The sequence below is a fragment of the Halichoeres trimaculatus genome, unplaced genomic scaffold (genome assembly GCF_033239565.1).
Source record: "Halichoeres trimaculatus isolate MK-OKI-2021-1 unplaced genomic scaffold, fHalTri1.1 fHalTri1_scaffold_6, whole genome shotgun sequence".
In the NCBI taxonomy this organism is placed as follows: Eukaryota; Metazoa; Chordata; class Actinopteri; order Labriformes; family Labridae; genus Halichoeres; species Halichoeres trimaculatus.
Window position 1 is genome coordinate 161,862 of NW_027437184.1, and position 6,000 is coordinate 167,861.

Here is a 6,000-nt window from a genome sequence, read left to right on the forward strand (position 1 = left end):
TCCCATCATCCATCATCCATCCCATCATCCATCATCCATCATCCATCATCCATCATCCATCCCATCATCCAACCCATCATCCATCATCCATCCCATCATCCATCATCCATCATCCATCCCATCATCCATCCCATCATCCATCCATCCATCATCCAACCCATCATCCATCATCCATCATCCATCCCATCATCCATCCCATCATCCATCATCCATCCCATCATCCATCATCCATCATCCATCATCCATCATCCATCATCCATCATCCATCATCCATCCCATCATCCATCCCATCATCCATCATCCATCATCCATCCCATCATCCATCCCATCATCCATCATCCATCCCATCATCCATCATCCATCATCCATCATCCATCATCCATCATCCATCATCCATCATCCATCATCCATCCCATCATCCATCATCCATCCCATCATCCAGCCCTGAAAGCCAGCCAAACCAGAGTTTGTGAGGGATCTAAGAAAAAATGAAGTCACATGCAGTTGGATCTTCTCATGTGCTCTCTGCTTTCTGAGGACAAAAAGGAGATCCATCTGACTCCTTTAGTAGGACTGTTTTGGCTCTTTTATGACTGTTTTCATTTTTTTTCAGCCTTGTTGTGACTCCTGGACACAGTCGGCCCTGTCCCTGGCAGTGTGAGGGTTAAATCCTGTCTCGGTTGTTGATTCATGGCCTCACTGAGGTGAACCTCCTCCAGCATCTTTAATCCAGCAGAGCATCAGAGATTACGGCGCTGAGGGAAACATTAGAGGCTCTTCATAATGCATTCAGCCAGCCTTGCCTGGAGTCAGAGCTGACATTGGGCCTCGCCGTGGAGGAGCCTGTGGTCACACGCCTCCCCAGTAATCAGGCCACAAAGCGCTGAGACGGTGGATCAATGTGAGTTAATGTTATCTGCCTTAGCGCCTGCAGCAGCAGGAAGGAGATGTCAGGGTGGTAAAGTGATTCACGGGCAGTGTTGGCCCACAGCTGAGAGCTGTACGGTCCACCACGAGGAAGGAGACGAACCAGAGCGTTTACAACCGCTGCTGGGTCCAGGTTCAAAATCAAACATTTAAAAAGGGTGATTTTCAGATTCTGCAAAGGAAACAGGTTAACCCTCGGCTGTTACGTTGTTCTCAGAAATTTAAAGCATGGATGGATCAGTCTCTGTACGGGGAGATCACTGTAATGACTTTATTCTACAGCAGTTATTAAAGGCTTCTTGATTCTGATCTGCTGTTCCTCTGTAACTCCTGTCAGAGTTTCTGTCCTTATCAGTGAAATCAGCAAATAAACAGACAAACATGAAAAAACTCCACCTGAGGGGGAACAGCTCCTCTCCAGCTCCTCTCTGCTCCTCTCAGCTCCTCTCAGCTCCTCTCAGCTCCTCTCCAGCTCCTCTCAGCTCCTCTCAGCTCCTCTGCAGCTCCTCTCCAGCTCCTCTCCAGCTCCTCTCAGCTCCTCTCAGCTCCTCTCTCAGCTCCTCTCAGCTCCTATCAGCTCCTCTCAGCTCCTCTCCAGCTCCTCTCAGCTCCTCTCCAGCTCCTCTCCAGCTCCTCTCCAGCTCCTCTCTGCTCCTCTCAGCTCCTCTCAGCTCCTCTCAGCTCCTCTCTGCTCCTCTCAGCTCCTCTCAGCTCCTCTCAGCTCCTCTCAGCTCCTCTCCAGCTCCTCTCAGCTCCTCTCCAGCTCCTCTCAGCTCCTCTCAGCTCCTCTCCAGCTCCTCTCCAGCTCCTCTCAGCTCCTCTCCAGCTCCTCTCAGCTCCTCTTCAGCTCCTCTCAGCTCCTCTCAGCTCCTCTCCAGCTCCTCTCCAGCTCCTCTCAGCTCCTTTCAGCTCCTCTCTGCTCCTCTCCAGCTCCTCTCAGCTCCTCTCAGCTCCTCTCAGCTCCTCTCCAGCTCCTCTCAGCTCCACTCAGCTCCTCTCCAGCTCCTCTCCAGCTCCTCTCTGCTCCTCTCCAGCTCCTCTCAGCTCCTCTCAGCTCCTCTCCAGCTCCTTTCAGCTCCTCTCCAGCTCCTCTCCAGCTCCTCTCAGCTCCTCTCCAGCTCCTCTCAGCTCCTCTCAGCTCCTCTCAGCTCCTCTTCAGCTCCTCTCCAGCTCCTCTCAGCTCCTCTCAGCTCCTCTCAGCTCCTCTCAGCTCCTCTCCAGCTCCTCTCAGAGTCTCAATCAGCTTTTTTGTAAAAGTCAAATCTGACAAACAGCAAAGAGTTAAATTTTTATCTAATCAGATTTGGCTTTTGGCTTGTTTTTTCTGCAGAAATCACCAGGAACATATTTTTCTCCTCTCTAATGTTCTGGTGCTGAAAGCGAGCTAACAGATAACATCTCTCTTTGATTTTTTTACATTTCAGACATTTCTTCTCTTTTCTTCATGTCTCCACACCTTCCCTCAAACACGCTGAGTTTGTTTAGCCTGAAAGCTGGTTTCCTCTTTGGGGAGCAGATTGCTGCAGTCTCAGAGTTTTACTGTTTCACAGTTCATACGTTAATACAGTTCATTAAAGACGAGAGCCATACATTATGACTACACTCCTCCTTACAGCAGTCACATCCTCGCTCAGGTCTCTCCTCTGGTTAGAGCAGAGCGTCTGCTCCTTAACGACTTCCTGCCTGACTAATCACCTGATCAGCTGAGTGTGTGGAGACAAAGAGGGGAGGGAGTCGCTCCGTACAGTCACACATGGATCACACAGGCTGAAGTGCTGCCTTAACTTATAGAGATCATAACTCAAACTACCTGAATGTCAAATCAACTTTCCTCAGAAATGAATTAAAATGACATTAATCTGTAATCTGTAATCCAGACAATTCACTCCCTGAACTGAAGTTTCACTGTTATCTGTGGTTTTATCCTTGAAAAGAAAACACTTGATGAATGAAACTGTTTTTACCCTCATAAATGATTTCCTGCTCTCTAAATGAAGGGAAATTAGACTGTGATAAACACTAAGCCCCCCCCGACCCTGAGACCTCATCCAGGTTTGACGTTAATGGTTTATTGAACCACTCTGTTACTGTTAGCCATAGCGCTAACACCTGGCTCACCTGGCTCGCTGTGGATGGACACAGGTCCTGAGTTGCTCTTGTTTTCAGAGACTCGGTCTCCACAGTCACAGCACGGTGATGGAAACTTGGCATTTTAAAGCCTCTTTGTTGTGTTGAATATTTTCAGCGCTCTTCAAACCTCCACCAACACAGAGACGCAGAGAGCTCTCTGCTAACACAATTCACCTCCAGTCGCTCTCAGAAATAAACAGGCTGAGGGTTTGGAAAGTAATTAGTGCGATGATGCTGCTGCTGCTGCTGCAGAGGTGCTCCTGTTTGTCCTCTGCCTGGCTGTGTTTGTGTGTTATTGTTTGGGAGAGTGTGCGTGTGTGTGTGTGTGTGGAGAAATTAAGCCCCCCCCCCTTTTGGCCTATTACGTGCTGGCAAGCTAACGTATGGCTCTGAGCGCTCCCAGGGCTTCGCTCTAATTGTTTCTCTACAGGGATCAGAGACGCCACCATGCATCCCATACTGTCATCACTTATGATACCCAAGCATGCCAGTTAGTCTTAATCACACACACACACACACATACACACACACACACACACACACACACACACACACACACACACACACACACACACACTGTAAGGACTCCAGCTGAACAGCTCAAAGCTAGTTTTACAGTTAACCGGCGCCGGTTGGTGGGCGGGGCTTCAGTCACTGCAGGGTCTGTGTTATTTCCTGTTTGAGGGGATAAAGCCTGAAACGATGTGTGTGAAACTGTCACATTAACTGAACGTGTAGCTTTATCCATGTGTCTTCTGTGATCAGAGTATAACTGGAATATCTGCAGAGGCTTATGGTCATAACGGACCAAATGAACCCTCCACCCAAACTACACCCAGGTATACTTCAGCCCGGAGGAGACCGACTGGACCAGAGGTCATCACCCAACTTTAAATGATAGAAATATCCAAACTCAGTAAATCTTTTTTTACTCTCCGTTTTAAAATGAGCCAAAACAAAACCCACCAACACGTCTCACTCACCAAGAAAGAAAACAAAAAACTCTACAAGTCATTGGGAACATGTGGTCCATGCCATGTGGAGCACAGACAGCCAGAGCTGCCCCCTCCTCAGTGTAACATGTCGGTGTACAGCACGGCCTCATATCCACTGGGTGGTCTGTGCTGGTCTGGTCTGGTCTGGTCTGGTCTGGTCTGGTCTGGGGGGTCTCTTCGCATGCAGACCTGTCAGCAGATGGCCTCTCATCGTTTCACAGGAAGGACTGAACCATTCCTCATTTAGCCCAGATCCATGCAGCTGGGAGAGGAGCTGGGTTAGCATCAGTGTGTGAAGGAGCACCACATGCACACAGACGAAGCTCAGCCGAGCATCACACACACACACTCAGCAGAGATTCACATTTTAAACTGTGATTAAAGCTCACACTGAAACATTAAACCTTCATGTGTCTGTGAGCAAACACCTGATGTCCAGTCATGTTTCTACAGTTTTCTTTCTGACAGTAAACCTGGCTCCAAGCACAGAGACAGCGATCATCGACACAGCCAACGTCTGAGGAAACGCTGCTTTGACTGATGAGAGACGACGTCTGGAGGAAAACCCAGCCCCAGCCTTTACACCAACGATGCCTTTATAAGGATTATGGGCATTTGTGACCTTGGTTTCCTTGGAAACGGACTCCTCACCCTGATGGCACCAGTCAGGACAGCTGGAGGCAAAACAGCCCAGATAACAGCCGGAACCATCAGCAGCCTGACGTGACCCAGAAAGAGCGGAGCCAGGGTCACAGACGGCGTGCTCGCAGCAAACCTCAGTCTCAACAAAGAGCAGCGTTCCTGATTCTGATTGGTCAAAACTCACGACAGCTGTGACTCAAAGAGCTACCTGATCAGACCCACCTGCTGAGAGAAGCACAGTCAAACTCTGCCTGTTGACACTGTGGCTAAAGCATCAGCTAACATTAGCTCACATTAGCATCTTTAATCATGAACATTGCGGTAAAACGTCTAGTTTCTGCCTCAAAATCAAGGACCCCCTAACTCAGTGTTTCTCAGTCCTGGTCCTGGGGACCCCCTGCCCTGCATGTTTCAGATGTTACCCGAATCCAGCACACCTGATTCAAATGCTCAGCTCGTCATCAAGCTCTGCTCCAGCCTGATAACGAGCCATTCATCTGAATCAGGTGTGCTGGAGTGGGGTAACATCTAAAACATGAAGGGCAGGGGGTCCTCCAGGACCAGGACTTGGTAACACTGCCCTAACTGATGGAGAGACCGGGCAGGGACCTCCTTCCAGGTCCAGCACCGCTTATAAACGTCATAACTCAAAGCTTTAAACTTAATGTTTGACCAGAATCCTTTTCTGCTAAAGAGACTTTCTGTGATCTTCCAGCTGTGTAAAATGCTTGATTCTGATTGGTCAAAACCCCTGATGATGATAAGCAACGCCAGAGGCAGACTGATCTCATCACGTCAAATCAACCTGGGGAAAAAATAAAAGAAAATAAAATCAGAGCAAAGCTTCTGGTGTTTGGCTCCAAAAGCTGAAAGGTTAGGCTAACCATTAGCTTCTGTTAGCATCACATTGGTAAACAATGTAGCTGAAACATTAGCTTCAATTAGCATGCTAATTCAGTAGACCAAATAACATGGAAAATGCCAGGGTGCAATTTGTCCAAAAACAGAGAGGTGTCTTTTTTTTCCTTTGATGAAATAATGAAAATTAACCAACAGCTCTAAGTGTTTTTGAAGTTGACAGAAGGACCTGATACATGTCAAACAGCTGAGCGTTTGTCTTCAATGCAAACTAAAAACACATGAAGCACTGAAGTTCTGCTACAGCTGCAGAGTAACCTAACAAATCCAACAAAGAAGAAAAATGTGACACGGTTTGGTTTGGACAGAGGTTTGACGCTGCTCCACAGGAGATTCAAACATGGCGGGTTACGTGTTGTTCTTCATCCAGTGACTAACCACACATTTC